General features: G+C 36.4%; 2 non-coding genes and 1 pseudogene across 2 annotated transcripts; 1 reads left to right on the top strand and 2 right to left on the bottom strand.

Annotated features, from left to right (window-relative positions):
• Positions 1-8541: 8541 nt before the first annotated feature.
• LOC127131903 (protein FAR1-RELATED SEQUENCE 9-like) lies at positions 8542-9407 on the top strand (annotated as a pseudogene).
• A 4855-nt stretch (positions 9408-14262) lies between these two features.
• TRNAI-AAU (transfer RNA isoleucine (anticodon AAU)) lies at positions 14263-14336 on the bottom strand. Its single transcript has one exon. It is a non-coding gene; the product is annotated as a tRNA-Ile (tRNA).
• Positions 14337-14717: 381 nt separating this feature from the next.
• TRNAI-AAU (transfer RNA isoleucine (anticodon AAU)) lies at positions 14718-14791 on the bottom strand. Its single transcript has one exon. It is a non-coding gene; the product is annotated as a tRNA-Ile (tRNA).
• Positions 14792-19265: the final 4474 nt, after the last annotated feature.

Here is a 19265-nt window from a genome sequence, read left to right as displayed (position 1 = left end):
ACGCATGCAGTGTCTACCCATACCAGGAATATCTGTCCTTTGATTCTAGCATCACAGAGACAAATAATTTTTCATTAATAACATTCTGAAATCTGGATGTCTCTCAACCAGAATCTTAATCAAAAATGGACCCTGAGTACGGATAGACATGGGTTGAATGCAGATGGATGCAAATGGGATGATGCAAATGCATGAATGCAGGTCACTGTGCCATCTAGTCGTCTGAAGACCCATTCTTTGAATCAGTCACAGTCATCGGGACTAAGTCACCATAAATCCGACTTGGGGGGTTCCGAAATAAACGGAACCAGAGATTACATCACTATCCCAGGAACATCCACTGAACGGATGACAGCCAGATTCTCTGAACAAGTACTTTCAAATTCAACCCGGGGATCCGAAATAAACGGAACCCGCTGATAAACCACGGACAGAACTCCGGCGTCCCAGAAATAAATGTCCATAATTCACAGTCATCATCAGTGCCAAGAGTCACCAACCAGTCACCAACAAGTCAGCAACACCTGTAAAAATGATCATCCCCTCCCCACTCACGGGTGTCATCTAGGCCAGGGTAAGGTCGAAAGAAACGCAGCATAAATAACCTTTCGCAGAATACCATCATATACACACCTGAAGTATGCAACGATGATACCCCACCAGGGTCTGAACTGCTCGTGATATCAATGTTCCGCTAAGTGGCGCCATACCACCCGCTTCCCATGAATCACTCTATTCCTAAGTTTCCTAGATTGCACTCATAGCCTGGGTATTGGGCCTTTTACCTCGAGTAACTCCCACCCCAAACAGAGAAACACAGCCAGCACAGCAGATAAAATGAATGAATGCAAACATTAATGCACACATTGAAAGCAAACAGTAAACGACATGAATGCAATAAATAAAGCAGCATGTAACAACCAAAGCCCTAACCTAGAGAGCGTTAGGAGAGACTCGCTTAGGGAAGAAGGACCAGCACAGGTCAACTTCTCTACTATCCCCAGCAGAGTCGCCAGCTGTCGCATTACGCGAAAAACCGGCGGGAAAACAAGAACAACAGAGCCGCCACCGTGCGTTATTTATCCCAAAAGAGGGAAAGGAAACGCTCAGAGTAAACCTGGAAAAAGCATGGTCTCGCGACCAAAGAGAATGGGATCGGGAGTCGGTTATGCGAAGGGAAGGTATTAGCACCCCTACGCATCCGTCGTACTCGACGGGATCCACGCACAATAGGAAGGAAAATGGTTGCTAAAATCACTGCTCAAACACACACACACTGGCTGAAAGAGACACAAGAAACAAACAAGACAGACTCGGCAGGATATCGCATCCTGGGCCTACTTAGTCTATCTAGCATAGACATCAGAGTCAAAGTAGTTCGGACATGGGAAACGACACATGCTCGCTAGGATGTCGCATCCTATGCATACGTATCTCCTTTGGACGAAGGAGAATCAGAGCATTCGTAGCTCGGCTAACACGCACACAAGCAAACACAGGCAAAGGCAAACGTGGAGCCTGAATGCCAATCACTGGGCTTACATCAGCATCCGAACCAAAAACACACACAAGGAGGCAAACGAGGAGCCTGAATGCCAATCACTGGACTTACATCAGCATCCGAACCAAAACACACGCACACTGGAACCCGAATGCCACTCGATGGACTTACATCAGCTTCCAAGCACACAACAAGAAGAAGGGTCTCGATTGCGACTAGGGCAAGAGAAAGGGGAGGTCTCAATCGCAACGAGGGCGAGAGAAAAGAATTAGTGTTAGTGGTAAGTCAAACTCGACAAGACATCGCATCTCGTGCCTACGTATCTCATCTGGACATGAGAATCAGAGTTGCCGTAGTTCGGCTAAACTATTCCTGTTTGTTTGTGTTTTTTAAGTGGACAACGTCACTACGCAATCTACCGGATGCTCGACCTTTGGAGACTTACTCACCTGTGGTAGAAGGAGTTGACGTATCCTTAAGAGGGGATAATGTTTGTTTGTGTTTTAGGAAAGCTCAAGCAAGAAAGGAAGTCCTATACGAAGGAACCGTGCTACCTTAATTGACATGCAAACGAGACTACGCGGAGTCTAGCAAACCTAGGGGATACAATCACACCACACAAACATATACAGCATGAAATAAACACACCAACAAGGGGCTCAAACATCAGGGTTAGGCTTTAGTCGAGGGGTCATATCAACCTCAACAAACAAGCCTCTGTATCGGGGTCAGGTTAGCTCTTAACCTTGCCATTGAGGGGCTAAGGTGAAGCCAGATGAAAGGTGATGAGGGGTGTGCCTCATTGCTTCTATCTCTGGTCAGAGAGAGCATCAGACAAAAGGAGCGTGGGTCCAGAATGGGGGGACCCTTCTACGCTCAGGACATAGACTCGACTGTACAATGTACAAGATCTTGGGCTTGGATCTCAATGCTACAACCATGTGATGGGAGCAAGGAGAAGACTCACAGAATAGTGGGGGATAGATTGCTTATCCCTACCTTCCACCAATTGCCTCAAATGAGGACTTTTCCTGCTTGGGACAAATATAAACATACACAAGCATTGCCTCTTAAGGAGGACTTCGGACAGTTTGCCCGGCCCGGTAACAGCCGGGTCTCCAGACTACATGAAGAAGAAGGTTCTATACCTCAATGCCAATTGCTTATAAGCAAAGCAATGCAAGTTCTTAAGAGAACTGAGCAACTAGGGGTACCTGGAAACAGTCAAACAGAATCAGCATCCCATCCATAATCAGACAACAATATAATGATCAATCAGTAAGGTACAATCAAACAATAATGGGCACAGCACAAAGCTCAATGTGAACCAACATCCTACAAAACAACCACATTAGTTTACAAGTCAAGTAAGATAATCCCAAATGTGAAACAATATCCTTAAGCCTTAACTTCTTAACCTGAAAAGCCAAAGACAAGTTCAAATGTAAGTGACAAGACCACTAGGACTAGCCTAGGGTCCAAAAGAAGGAAAAATCCTAAAACAGCAACCAATTCATGATCAAAGTCAAGCTATTTCAACAACAAAGGGATCCCAATTGGTCCCATATCCAAACTATGTACACATCTCAATCTATGCAACATGTAAGGCAAAGTGAACAAACATGGATCATATAAGAGCAACCAGCAAGATCAAACTCAAGTAAATGCCAAAACAGCATGGAAAATTCCACAAAAAATTGTATCCTAAACAGAGGACCTTCAACAAGCTACATGTCAATTTTCAAGCAATTTGGACTAATGGAACAATGGGAATTAATTCAACATGTCTAAGCATGCAAAAACACAATCAAATGAAGTCCAAAAATATACATCAACTTCAATCCAATGGTAAACAGTGATGGTAAATGGTAAATGGATGGGACCAAAGCTAAATGCAAGCTTAATGTGTTAGGAAACACTCTATCAAATTTCATGTTCATATCATTCATCATGCTCATTCTATGCACAAAATAAGGCAAACTAGTTCAAAGGAAGCACTAAGCCTACAAACAGAATTATTGCATTCATATCCACATCAACACAATCCCAAAAATTCTCAAATAAATTACACCTAAACAGGGGTATTCAAGGTCTACCATGTCAAATTTGAGCTCAATTGGGCAAATGGAACCATGTCAATGAAAATCAACAAAAACAGACACAATTACATGCTCCAAATCACAACATCAATACATGAACTCACTTCAAAAATTCATAACTCAATGAAAACAAAAAAGAAATGGATGAGACCAAAACAGGGAGGTCCTAACATGTGTCTACTACAAGCATGTCAAATTTCATGATCATACAATACCACATGAGCATTTCTCAATCAATCTACCAACATGTGTCATATGAGCTTGCAGATTTGTCTAACAGAAATGAAAAATCACAATCAAATTGAAAATGCAATGTAAAATTCCACAAAAATTATCATAGCTTCCTAACATGTCAATCAACCACCATGCAAAATTTCATTTCATTTCAACATGCATAGACTACTCAATTAAATCCAGCAAATTGACATCAAGAGGTGTGACACAAATTGTCACACCTAAGTTCCAAAATTCATATCTCTATGGCCAGGAATCAAAAATGCATGAAATTTACATGGAAATAAACCTCATCCGGTTAAGAATCATCACAAAAATTGGCAAGAATTTATTTTACATCATGTGCATTTCACAATGGAATTAGTCAAAGGTAGCAAAAATGGACATGTATGGAAGAACCCTAGGTCAAATACTATTTACACCAAGCACGACTTTGACCAATAGGTCAAAAAAATTCTACACAAGTCAAGGAAGTCAACACAACAACTCTCACATTTTTCTGATTTTTCTACATTTTTCTATGAATTTTTAAAGGTGTTTATGAATTTTAATGAATTTTTTAGAATTAATTGAATTAAATGGAATTTGACAATGGCAGTATTGTAATAATCCAGGGCCAGCTCAATTCATTAATGCGGTGGCGAGATCCTATTGGTGTGGAGCGGCGGGAAACGTGATTTGAAATTGGAACCAGCCAAAATTGGATCGAACTGTAGAAATTTTCCAGAAAAGTTCTTCTTCCTCGCGCGCTCAATCCCCCTCCATGGCCAAAGTCGGTTTTGCTCAAAACTCAACCAAATCTCACAAACTAATACTCATTGGAAAGGTCCGAATGCATAGATCACGAGTATATAATCTAATCAACCTAAACCTAACCGTGTAAACCGGATCGATCGTTTAAAGTTTCGCATTCAAAGCTTCGAGTTCGGATTACATGAGCTACAGTTCATCATTTGCTAAACTACTCGCATCATCATGACCTATACTCAATGAACTACAGCACGCACATAAGCATTAATCGAATCGTGATGTTCGAATCTTGGAGATACCTGTTATGGCAGTGGTGAAATCGGTGGAATTCGCGTGCTTCAGCTCCAAACAGGTGCAATACGAACTTGAGGAAGTTGATTGATGCGTCCAGGTCCAATCGCGGTGGTTCCTAGTGCTTGCAAATCGAATTCACCATGAATGAAGCTTCATTGCACAGTCGAGTTTTGGTGCGAATTTGATGGTGAAATGCGGAAACAGATGGAGATGATGATGAATCAAGATCAATGCCAAAGGAATTTCGAGAATTGATCAAGAATTGGTGAAGTTTGATCAATTTTTGTGTGAAGTGTTCTTGAGAGATTTTCAGAAATTGGAGAGAATTTGGATCTGATTTTTGGGATTGTGAAAATCTGTTATGCTTAGGAAGTAATTAGGCTTTTATATGAATCCTTAATCCACAATTAACCAAGCCATTAATCAAATTGCATTGTTAAGCAAATTGTGCATTTCACTCAAAGTGGCCAAAATGCCCTTTCTCTAAAACAGTCCATATATCAGCTCAACTTTGATTCAAACAAGTCCAAAATATCACATGTGATGTGTAGAAACAAGTCTCATTTCCATTGGATGCTTATTTTTGAATTTCACCATTTGATAGCAAAATGTCCAATTTTAACCATTGCATTTTTCAAACCAAATCTCAATTTACAAAGCCTATGCATAAAGTGATGATTCAAACACATTCCAAATGCCATTCCTGAGGTGTTGCAAAAAGTCCCATCTCAAAATTCCAAATGTTTTGACATTTGGACAATTTTGCCCCTGATCCAATTTAACAGTCCAGTTGAAAAGTGACTTTTTGCATTGGCCACTTTTGGAAAAATCCAATGATGCACCCTTGAAGTACATGTCAAATGGAGTTTGTGCATATAAAGAACTTGCAATTTGGACCAACCATGTGGTAGTTATGGCCTCCTGATTACGGGTCCTTTTTTGAAATTCATCTGACCATATCTTGCAAACCACACATGGGATTTTTGAGTTCTTGGACTTTTTGGAAAGGTGAGAACAAGATCTTCAACTTTCATGTTGGACAAAATTCCATTTGAAGCTTGTATGATGAAGTTATTTTGAGGAGAAAAAGTTTCCATTTTGGGCAGCTGAGATTACAGGTCATCTGCTATTTTTGGAAATTTTCTGTCTGACCTCCAAATCTTCGACCTTGGTCTTTGGCATGTCAAATGAGACTTATATGGACATGAATGAGGCCTTTCAAACCATTTCCCACCTTCCAATCCATAAAATCAGGCACAGTTGACCACAGTTGACTTTCTAGGGTTTCTGGTTGACTGAACAATGACTGGTGACTTCTGAGCATCCAATCTTTGGCCAAACCACTTCAAAATGATCCTTGGACCATATGAGCTTGATAAATCAACCCTAGGGCTTTGTCTTAATGAAAATGGCACTTGCTTGCCTGATTGACTGGTTCTCCTGATCAATTGACCTGATTCATCAACTGAGCTTGCACTTGGGCACATGGACAATGCAATGTTATGCAGTGGACATTGTTAATGCTATGACCTAGTATGCAATGAATGTACACAATGGTAGGGTGCAAATTTGAGGTGCTACATATATGAACCTGTTGCTGAACTTTATTCCATTATCAGGTCATATATGAACCTGTTGTTCAGTGCTATTCAGGTCATATATGAACCTGTTGTTGAACTTTATTCCATTATCAGGTCATATATGAACCAGTTGTTCAGTGCTATTCAGGTCATATATGAACCTGTTATTGAACTTTATTCCATTGTCAGGTCATATATGAACCTGTTATTGAACTTTATTCCATTATCAGGTCATATGTGAACCTGTTGTTCAATACTATTCAGGTCATATATGAACCTGTTGTTGAGCTTTATTCCATCATCAGGTCATAGTTGAACCTGTTGTTCAATACCATTCAAGGTCATATATGAATCTGTTGTTGAACTTTATTCCATTATCAGGTCATATATGAACCTGTTGTTCAATACTATTCAGGTCATATATGAACCTGTTGTTGAGCTTTATTCAGGTCATATATGAACCTGTTGTTGAGCTTTATTCAGGTCATATATGAACCTGTTGTTGAGCTTTATTCAGGTCATATATGAACCTGTTGTTGAGCTTTATTCCAGTGTCAGGTCAGATATGAACCTGTTCTGAAGAGTCTTTCTCTATGGTTGTCTCAATGTTGTCAGGTCATATATGAACCTGCTGTTGAGCTTTCATTCCAGTATTACCAGGTCATATATGAACCTGTTGATACACTCTTCTTGAATTTTTCTGAGTTTGTTAGGTCATATTTGAACCTGCTGTCAGAACTTCTTGATATTCCCCAGCATTGTCAGGTCATATATGAACCTGTTGTTGTGTTTTATTTCAGTGTTATTAGGTCATATATGAACCTGTTGTAGCATTTCTTCTTTCTTTATTCGAGTTTAGTAAGTCATATATGAACTTACTACCGAAATCTCTTGTATTTTAAGTATCGTCTATCAAATTTCACTTTGAGTACTCCCAGGTGTGTGTCTGACTCTCCAGCAGGATTGTTTTCCCCAACAAAGTTGTTTTTTTACCATTTGTCTGTGGGTCATCAGCATTCCCCACAGATTGGTCCGCCTAGTAGCATCTCCTGTTAAGGGTTCACCACATCCCTAACAGATAAAAATTACAAAAAAGAGAATCTCGCATCAACACATATCATGTCATATCATATCATATCATATCATGTCATATCATATCATATCATGTTATAAGGATTCAAGATCAAAATCCGGGTCTTCTTAGTATTTAACCATCTCCCACTATGATCATATGAAGAGTGTCCTGCTTCATATTCTCTAGTTGAAGACGCTTAAATAGGCGCAACTGTCATACCCCGATTTTGGTCCTGAATTTTTTCATTTTTTCATTTTTTATTTGGCACGTGGCCTAAAGTTCATTTGCATACATTCATGACCAAAGGCAACCGTCCATTCCCAAATCCATATTTTTTGTTAAAACATTGGTCATTGTCTAGGCTTTTTTCAATCATGGTGCTTTTTTGATTATAAAATGGATTCTAATTATTTGACTTTTTAATTTTTAATTTGATTTTAATTTCAAATTACGTCTAATTCCAAATTTCAAGTTAATCTTAATTGTTTTTTTACTAATGATTCAAACTCTAATTGATTTTAATTTTCAAATAAATGTTAGGATTGATATCAAAGTAATTTTAACAAATTATAGATTAATTTGATTTTAATTGGTTTTATTGGTTTTTTGATTTTAAATTGACATTTAGATGAGTCTTAGTTATTTCTAAAATCCATATCCATTTCCATAAACCAAGTTACAACCATTCTTATTACATTTTTACAAACACTTCAACCAAGTTCAGATTACAATCACAAATTCATTATATTTCAAAATTACATACCATTTAACCAAATTCAAATCAAATCATATTCAACCATACCATTCATTCAAACTTTCAAACTTTCATTCAATATATCCAATTCCATTCAATACAATTCAATGAACATTCATTACATAATCCCAAGTCACAATTGCATGTGGGATCCTATTACATAAACCATTTCATTTCAATACAAAAACAATTGTTTGAACCAATTTCCAAACTTTCCATTTCATATATAAACCATACAAATACATACACCCAAATTGCCTCATTTATGTCAATCACATCCTACGTTTGAAACTGAGTTCATGAAATATGTTCACGACACCGAGACCATTGATGAGTTTGAGTCTTGTTGGCGCTCCCTATTGGATGCATACTGTGTCGTGGATAATCAATGGCTTCACTCAATTTACAATGCACGACACCATTGGGTTCTTGTCTACCTGCGCGACACGTTTTTTGGACAGACATCTTTAAATGCTGGAAATGAATGTTTGAACTTTTTCTTTGACGGACATGTCAATGCATCCACCACATTACAGTTGTTGGTTAGACAGTATGAGAAGGTTGTATCAACTTGGCATGAAAGAGAACTGAAAGCAGATTTTGAAACTACCCATACTAGCCCAGTTTTAAAAAAACACCCTCTCCTATGGAAAAGCAAGCTGCAAATACCAGAAAGATATTCATCAAATTCCAAGACGAGTTAGTAGAGGCAATGGCGAATCCTGCTACCAAAATCGATGATGCGGGAACTATCACCACTTACCGGGTTGCCAAATTTGGGGAAAACCAAACATCTCACACTGTCACTTTTAATTCTTCTGAGATGAAAGCTGGTTGTAGCTATCAGATGTTTGAATATTCAGGAATCATTTGCCGGCACGTATTAGCAGTCTTTAGAGCTAAAAATGTTCTTACCCTTCCGCCTTATTTGTTGAAACGCTGGACAAGGAATGCCAAAACTGGTGTCCCGTTAGCTGAACGTGCATCTCAACTGCCTTGTAGTTCTCATGACTCTACGACAGTACGTTACAACAGTTTGCGTCAAGAAGCAATCAAGTATGTGGAAGAAGGTGCTGAATCAGTCCAAACACATCGTGTTGCAAATGGCATAGAGCAATGATACTGCAGAACCATACCACTACGAGTTTGCAATGATAATACTCCACACACATTCCAAGTAAAACCTACAAATGGCAAAGGAAAAGTAGTACAACATCAGTCCAAGCTTCTAGAAACAATCTTCTCTCTTACATCAAAACCACTTGCAAAACTTGCCACCAGGATCAACGAGCTTTATGAAAATTTCAGTCAAAAACATGAAATGCACAGTTGGACAGAAAGATTTAGGCTTTGGCTAAAGGAACTGTCAGTATTTAAAAAGTCACTGCTCCACAATGGCAATGCTTTGGATGAGCAAATAGGTGTAAACCAAGTACCAAATGAAGAACTCCCTATTTGGCTGGCAGCTTAGAGGGCAGTAACTCGATATGAAGATATTTTGTCACCTGTTGGTCTTCGTGAAAGGCTCTTGAGAGGATTGCTTTCTTGGATTGGACTCATTCCCCTTAAATCAGAAACATCTTTTCAGGTTAAAAATGATGGTGACTCTGCTGAACCTTATCTAAGGCTTACTTTTTTTATCAAGGATATCACCAGTGATACATGGAGACCTGCAACAAGGAAGTACTGCGGAAATGATCCTTGGAAAATGTTAAAAACTTCCATTTCCATACTTTTCTCAAAATCACTCCTGCAAGAACCAGCCTTGAGGAATTCATTCTATTATATACTGAGGAAAATAGTAAGTCAAACCGATATTGCAAACCTGTTTACATTATAACAGACCAAGGAGAGATGCAGCATCAGCATAAGCTTCTCATACTGTATGCAACTCAAACCGGCAATGCATTGGATGCTGCCGAACGTCTCGCTCGTAAAACCGAACTTCCAACTGTCCAACGAATTTCAATCTAAATGATATGCATCAAACCTCCCTAATAGCCATCCAAAGCTGAGTTCAAAACCAAGGCCACGTGAAAAGAACCGAAGTTACTCATGAATGCTCCAAATTTCACTGCAGTAAGAGCAAGGTAAATTAGCCAAGGCAGTTAAAGTTCAAAAATCCCAAAACGGAATGGAGACAAAATTCAAAGAAAAAAGCATAGGTTCAGGTTACCTTTTCCAAATTCAAGCATCAAAAAGACCGATCCAAACTGAGTCCACCGAAAGGAGTTGGCAGATACCTGTTTCAATCTACCATACAACAACCCCAAACCCTAATTTGTTGGGGATAAAAAGGTGAGAGGTAAGGATGGAGAGAGGACGAAAAATCAAGGAGGCGGACAAGAGACGAAGAAAGACCCTAAATTCGGAGACCACGAAAACCTGAAAGCTAGCGAAGGGAGGCAGTTGCAAGCTCGTCATTACCGCCGCCGAAGGTGAGTTTTTGCTTGAATCTCTCTGAAGCGTCTGATTTTTGGAGTGAGAGCGAAAGGTTGAGGATGAGCGAAAGAGAGACGCGATTGAGAGAGGTGTGAGATAGAGAGATTTTGAGAGCGAAGTCGATTGGGAGAAAGACGACTGAGTTCTGGATCTTTCATTTGCATCCTCACTCTTTCTTTTCTTTTTTATTTGCTCTTTCTTAAACAGACCATTAAATTCATTTAAGTGACCATTTAGTTTCCCTTACAGTTGGTCATTAACTTTGGCCTATGGGTATTAGTAACATATTCATGTTTATCTCCACCAATTAATTTTTCTTTTGAAAACCCAACAACCAGGCGGCTAGGGTTGTGTTTTATATTCCTCCATCATTTAGTTAAGTGGTCCATTAACAGTAGCCCATCTCATTTTAATTAATTTGTTTTCTAAACTATCTTCAGCTAGTTCTATTTATATACCCAAGTTGTTATTGTAAATAATAACTAATCATAAGTGGTCTAGTGGAGAGAGAACAATTTTATTGCCTTTAGTGTAGTGGGTTCGATACTTGGGGATAACAAATCTTCATGTTTTTATTTGTTATGCTTACTATTTTATTTTTTTATATATAACTTCCACTATTTATTTTACTTTTATTAATTTGATTTAGTCGTTATTTAGTGGTTTGTATTTTTAAATGCTTACCTTTTAGATTTAGTTAGGGGTTGAATTTCCGATATTGTTTTATTCGATTAGTCGATATTTTTGTGTTAACTAATTTAGTTAGGTTATTAGTACCCATGTCCATACTTATACACATGTAAAAAATCACATTCAACATTCAATTTCATTTCCTCATCACCTTCAAATACAATTTCAAGCCTTTCTTCCATTAACACTCCAATATTCAAACCCTTTTCTAAATAAAACGTGAAGAAAAAAGATTATCCTGGATGGAATATCCAGTTATAATCCTGAATATTAGGCTCAAGCTGTAAGAGCTTGTAAGCCATAAATATTCGTCTTCTCTCCAAAATATTTATGAATATTTAAACCATTTTCTTAATAAAGTTGGAAGAAAAAGATTGTCCTGGATGGAATATCCAGATATAATCCCGAATATTGGGCTCAAGCTATAAGAGCTTGCAAGACATAAATATTCGTCTTCCCTCCAAAACATTCGCAAATATTCGAATCATTTTCTTAGCAATATTGGAAAGAAACAGACTGCCTGGGTGGAATGTCCAGACGTATTCCCGAGTACTAGACCCAAGCTGTAAGAGCTTGCAAGTCATAAGTGCTCGTCTTTCAAACTCCAAAATACTTAATTCCTATCTTAACCTCTTTCAATAAAGATGGAAATGGAACATGGTGTATACCGTGCACTCCTGAGATTAAGATTCGAGGTGGATGCCTCGCTTATCTTAGCTCTCGCCATCGTTTAAAATTGTCAATGCGGTTTCTTCAAACCCTTTCTCAATCAAATTCAAAACACCTAATTTTTATTAAACACTTTTCGCCAATAAAGATGGAAATGGAACATGGTGTATACCATGCACTCCTGAGACTAGGATTCGAGATGGATATCTCGCTCATCCAAGTTCTCGCCATCGCTCAAAATACATCCAACCAATCAAATTCTTTCTCGCCGCCGCGCGATTAATCAAAAACCTTTTTCATAAATGAAAGATATATTGTCTTAAGGTGATACAAAACAATGTTTCGACCATGATTGTTGAGTCGAGATAAGTGACGTTTTTCCAAATGTAGATTTATAAATCCGTTCGATGTGTGGTATGCGTCCACTCCTCATCTGTTTTGGGTAAAACAATGTTTATGTCGATTAATACAGTATAGCTTTCGCTAAAATCGACCAACAAACAAACATTTTTCTACCCAGAACTACGTAAGCCTTGATTTATCTTTTGAGATACGTAGGAGCAGGATTTTTAAATCTTGTCAGGCCCACTAATAAAAAACTTAGGTGTAGTCCTTCGTCAAAAATCCAAAAACATTCCCTTCTCATCCTTCCTTTCTTTCCCACCTAATAATTCGAAAAGCCTAATATTTCAACTAACACTAACGTACACAACTAACCTAATGGTTCCCATTGAGTACAACGGACGTGAGGGGTGCTAATACCTTCCCCTTGCGTAATCGACTCCCGAACCCTAATTTGGTTGCGACGACCAATAATCATTGTCGTTTTGTCTTGGGTTTTATCGATATTTCCCCTTTCCTTTTTAGGAATAAATAAAGTTCAGTGGTGACTCTGTTCAGTCCATCATTGCGAGCGTGCGATCGCGCTTCGCTTTAAAGTCGTATCCCCATTTTTCGAGGTGCGACAGTTTCCATTATAATTTTTATTTGCTTCTTGTTCGTTTACACATCATAAGCAAAACCGAATCATAATTCCATTTATACAATGCCCTTCCACTTAAGAAGAACTTGGTTGATAGTTTTCGAAGGTACTTCTTATTGGTCATGGATGCATTCTCAGGGTATTCTTGGATTTCCAAGAATCTCATGATGTCGTAGTACCAAGGATGGCCATCAGCTCCGTCTTCGGCTGCCAAACAATAAGCAGGCTTGTCTACATAGTCAAGGTGGAAAAATTGTGATTCATTTTTCTATTTGACCTTAAACATGGATGAAAGAGTTTCTAATGCGTTGGCCAACTGATTTTCTTCTCGAGGGATATGATGGAAAGTAATCTCATCAAAGTATAGGATGAGCTTTAGGACATTCTCCTTATTAGGGATCAACTTGTGATATCGGGCTTCCTAATCTCCTTTGACTTGGCTGATGACCAAGGATGAATCTCCATAGACTTCAAGAATATTGATCCTAAGATCAATAGCAACTTCTATACCGAAGATACAAGCCTCGTACTCTGCCATATTGTTGGTACACTCAAAACACAACCTTGCAGTGAAAGATAAATGAAAACCAATCGGGAAGGTGATGACTGCCCCAATGTCATTGCCATGAGCGTTAAAAGCTCCATCAAACACAAGTTTCCACCGTGACCCAGGTTCTGGTCCTTCTTCAAGGTCGGGGATATTGCCATCCGTTATCAACATAATGTCCTCATCATGGAATTCAAAGCGCATGGACTGATAGTCCTCTAAAGGTTTATGTGCAAGGTAAACCTGACAGTACACTCCCTTTGATAGATTTTTGAGTGACATGTTGGTTGTCAAACTTAGTTAAAGCCATTTGCCAACGGTCTACTCTATCGGTTAAAGTAAACTTCTCAAAGATGTACTTGACTGGATCCATCTTGAAGATTAAGAGTGTCGTATGCATGAGCATGTATTTCCTTAGGCATTTGGGAGCCCAAGCAAGGGCACATCAGGTTTTCTCAAGCATCAGATACCTAATCTCACAATCAGTAAACTTCTTGCTTAAGTAGTATATGGCATGCTCTTTTCTTTCAGATTCGTCATGTTGATCGAGGACACATCCCATAGACCCCTCAAGGACTCTGAGGTATATGATTAAAGGTCTCCCCGACACAAGAGGCATCATAAATTTTGCAAAAATATTTTAAATGGCCCATGCAGGTCTCAAACCTGCGACCTTCGCGTTATTAGCACGACGCTCTAACCAACTGAGCTAATGGGCCACTTGTTTAAAAAGGTTTGAAGATTCATATGTGACAGCAAATAATATAACTATGATTTTAAGTATGGAATTAACGATGAAACACAATTTTAAAAATGTGATTTTCGAAACGGATTAAAAGGTGATTTTTAATTGGGTAGGGAAGATGGTGGAGGATTAAAGTTATGTTAGGAATATCTTTAGGGAAGTTCAAAATCTTCTCATAAATTTTAACGAGGCTTGAACATCATTTGCAATTAAGGATGCAAATAACAAACTGCAATTAAGGATTTGTAATTGTGATTAAAGTTATTTTTACTAGGATTGCAAATAACAGATTCACATATGTACCGAAAGGGTATTAGAACAAAAAATCATAAATTTAACAAAAAAAAATTCTAAATGGCCCATGCAGGTCTCAAACTTGCGACCTTCGCATTATTAGCACAATGCTCTAACCAACTGAGCTAATGGGCCACTTGTTTACTCTTGTAAGAAACAATTTACTAAAAAGTCATGTGTAAAGGAAAAACTAGTAAATACTTACAAAAAAAGCATCAACGCCTTTAAGATACTAACCAATTACAATCATTGTATTTTCCATAATAGTATTAATGTTAGGGTGTTATAATTGCAATCTTGTGTTAGGATTAAATGTGGTCTAGTATACTACATAAAAGCTAAAGGTAATTTAGAAAAAAAATAGAGCATATCTAAGTAGGTATAAAAGTTACCATAATAGTAAAATGAAATACTTAAAATTTCATGACAAGTAACTTATATTTTTTAGGGTCACTATGGTGACAGAGGTTGTTGAGTGTTAAAAACGTGAAAACTTACTTCACGTTTTACCGATCCTTTCCAAATTATGAAACACATCGATAATATAACCTACCATATAATGTTACATCATTCGCTTTCCTGCCTTCAAAATCACTTTCAAGTGTCTCAACTTTGTAAGTATGTTCATGACCTCTTATATGTTGTTGAATTGGATGATGTCTAATAAAGATAAAATTGAATTTTGTAACCTTGTTTTGAGAATTAGGGATAGAAAAAACCAAGAAAACTGTGTGGGATTCCATTGGTGTAGTATCTACAGTGACTTCCAACTCATTGGGGATCATAATAGTTATCTCTCTAATGAGATACTATGTGACAATGATAAAGAATCTCAAATAATCGAGCGAGTTGGTGCCCAATACACCATCATAATTAATAAGTTGTACATAATGTCTATCTTTTGACTTTTATTGCAGTGTTTGGAAGAAAATGAGTCACAATATTCCATAAAGGAAATCCATGAAGGAGTATGTGAAAGTCATTGTAGGGCTAAGGAAGGTGCTCAAGTCAAGATATTACCGGTCACCCATACAATGAAATTACAAAGCCAATTAAAAGTGTAAAAGATGCAAATAATTTAAAAACTAAACACATCCGTTCTTGAGCTCTTATAGAGGTCGTGATTGTACATCCCGTAAATTATTTGGCCGATCGGGGTATGAAACTGAAGTTTCTAACTTAGTTGAGATATCCATTTTTGGTCGAGATTGTCATATAGGAACCCCAAACCAACACACATATGCAGACCTCTGAGGTCGATGATCGTGTTTCTTAAGCAATTATGAGGCAGGCTAAGGGGCGAAAACCATTATAAAATGATTAATAAACCGATTACATTATCACTAATTGTCATAAACAGTCACAATTACTTATTACCTCTGTTACAAGTAAACTAATTAAAACGGTTATGTTTATGATGACCATAAAACTTAGTTGTTATGACTATTTAGTAGAAGGAGGCTGGTGGTATATATAGGTCCTAAGACCAGCTGAGAGTTTGGAAAACAAACACTATGAATAAGATAGAAAAGAGTAAGTCTTAAAGAACACCTTAGACCATCAATAGTGGTGGCCACGAACCTCTTATCCATTACAAACACGACCTTCCCTAGCTAGCATCAGGGAGGTTACCCTTTTAATATTTGTAGAAAAAATATTTAGCCCCCACCGTGAGGACCCGATAAAACTTTCCCATGCCACACAATCATTCTATTCAAAAATCTTTACAGGAAGGATATCTCTCCATATTCTTGCCCCAAGCATCGAGAAACAACAATGTATTCATCCCAAAGAAGTGGTCGGTGAGCGTACATGTCTTCATCGCTGGACCATCAAGATTCGGTAGCGATGGATCATTCTATTGGGTATTCTTTACAAATGAATGATGAGTCACATTCAATTCAATTGTCACAGGAAAGTTACACATGGCAACTGTACCGTCTACCCGATTTGAGTCATCCAATTCTTCCTTTTATACATGTATCTATCATCTAAACTTACGCGACAATATTTCTCTTCTGCGAAATCCTTTCCAATAGAATTCCTACTACATACTTCTGAAGTTTTTGGGTAAGACAACGAGTTCAAAGATTCGAGTTCCATGTTGTCCTGGTTCAAAATAAACCTTAGTTTTTATCAAACTTAAACCAATACTCATCCGGTATGTATTTAGGATTTATATATTAAAATCCCTCATAATTGTTTTGCACATGTTATAGTAACATTTGACGGTTAGGACGATCTGGTAGTTAGAATTTTTTAGTTTCTCTCGTCTAAAATAAAAAAAATTGTGTTGGACCTTATAAAAAGAAAACATTGACTAGAGTTTTTTTTCTAAAAAAAGGTTTTATGATTCATATGTATATACATGCCATGTGAATCATTATGTTTACTAAAGGTTCATAAGAATGACTATTGCAAATATACTAAAATATCATTTTCTTAAGTTTGGTTTGATTTATGTTTCCTTAGGATTTTTAATTATGTTAGATTATTATTAACCAAAAAAAAAATCCTCCTTTTATTTCTATCATAATATTTAAATAATTTGAACAATAATAAAAAATATATAAAAATACTAAAATATTTTTTCTCATCTAATCCAAATACAAAAATGCTCTTCTATTCTTTATTTCAAAAATACAAAAATAATTAATTAATTAATATTATATTAAGATTAATAGGATTATTATACTATTGTAATTCCATGAATAAAATAAAAAGAATAAAAAATATAATTAATTATGGAATATTAATCGAGAATTTAGGGTTAGTAATATTAAATTAGGATAATTTTGGTTAAATAACATTTTTACAATTATTAATTAGAGTTATAATATTTAAATTGATTAAAATAATTTAGGGATTTAATATAATTAGGGACTTAATAAAAATAATAATTAAATAATTACTTAGATAATTATAAGTAACAAACATATAATTAATGTTAGGGATTAATTTTGAAACAATTAGGCAAGTTGGAATTAGGGGTAAATTCTTAAAAATGGGTTAATATAAATAAAAAAGTAATAATGAGATTAATTATGATATATTAATCAATTAGGATTAATTATGGGATAACTATGGGATAATTTTAGGAATAACATGTGATAAAATTATGAGATAAATTTCTAGGATTTTAGGATAAAAATATTAGGGATAAGGGATATGTCATTAACTTTTTAATATTTTTATTAAATGAATATATATTATCACTATTAATTAAAAAAAAATTAGAGCATGAGAGGATATAATTAGGGATAATTCATAGGATAATCATGAGATAACTTATGGATAACATGAGATAAAAGTCTATAACAATTTTTAGGGATAAAATCAAAGATTAAAGTCAGGTATAAGAGATATGGTCTTTGGATTTCTGAATCAAACTTTTAATATTGGAATAATTATATAATATCACTAGGGGTTAGTTTCTTAAAATCAAAGTAATGAGATTTTTTGCAATAAATCAAAAAGGGATAAAATCAGTCTAACACCCCTCAAATCGTAAGTCCTTTACCCTGAGCATTGATGTCTTAATTCAAAATTAAGTATTTCTCTGTCCCCGATGCGTGAGAATTTTTCAAGGGATAAAAATAATCAACCAACCAACATTTTCGAGACAAATTACGGGACTCTGATCATTCGATAAATTTAAGGGTATGTAGGCATAAAGTTGTAAGACTCTAGCGAGTATAATAATCAAAAATACTTTCTGGTCTTCCCCTCTTAATAAATTTTCTTTTAAATAATAAAACTTTTTTTTTTAAAATAAATAAATAGTTACACAATTAATAAACAATAAATCAAACATCTTTAGACACACACTAACTCTAGAATTAGAGGAGGATCCCATTGAGTATAATGGAGGTGAGGGGTACCTAGTACATTCCCCTTATTTAACCGACTCCCGAACTTAACATCTCACCCTTAGTTATTAGGTTTTCTCATTATTTCCCTGTTTCTTAGGAACGAATAAAAGATGGTGGCGACTCTGATATTTTTCTAGCCGTAACAAGGTGAAATAGTTGACACACGTAATTGAGTATTCTAAAAAATCCAGAGATGCAAACATGTTTAAAATGAAATTTAAACCTAGAAACTTCAACCAAAAATATCAAAGCTTGCAAAAGGATGAGTAGGCAATGAAATGAATACCATATTAAAAACTAACAACTGATTGGAAAGGACCATATTCAATAAGCTTTATACTCAAAAAAATGAACATATCTACTATAAGACCTAACTAGAACAAAATATTTGAGTTCGTGGAATGCCACATGCCTCAAAATTTATTTCAAATAAAATCTTGTAACACAATATTGTTTAGTTTGGATTATACAAAAGTGCACAAGACTCTAATCATATATCATATCTATCAGAAGAAGAATTTGATGTGACCTAGATCTTAGAGAACATTAGTTGTTTTAAGCCCAAGAGGCCAATAGTTTTATTAGAACTTTGTACTTGTGTCAAATTATCTAGTAAAAATGACATCAGAGGTCTTTTAAGTTATTTTTGTACAACAGATTGATCATTTAAGTTTTTTTGTGTAACAACTTAATCCTTTAAGTTAAGAAACATGTGCACCATTACCCTTTTTTAACAA

The sequence above is a fragment of the Lathyrus oleraceus genome, chromosome 3 (assembly GCF_024323335.1).
Source record: "Lathyrus oleraceus cultivar Zhongwan6 chromosome 3, CAAS_Psat_ZW6_1.0, whole genome shotgun sequence".
Classification (NCBI taxonomy): domain Eukaryota; kingdom Viridiplantae; phylum Streptophyta; class Magnoliopsida; order Fabales; family Fabaceae; genus Lathyrus; species Lathyrus oleraceus.
Note: the sequence above shows the minus strand (reverse complement) of the source record. Positions and strands in the feature narration are given on the sequence as shown.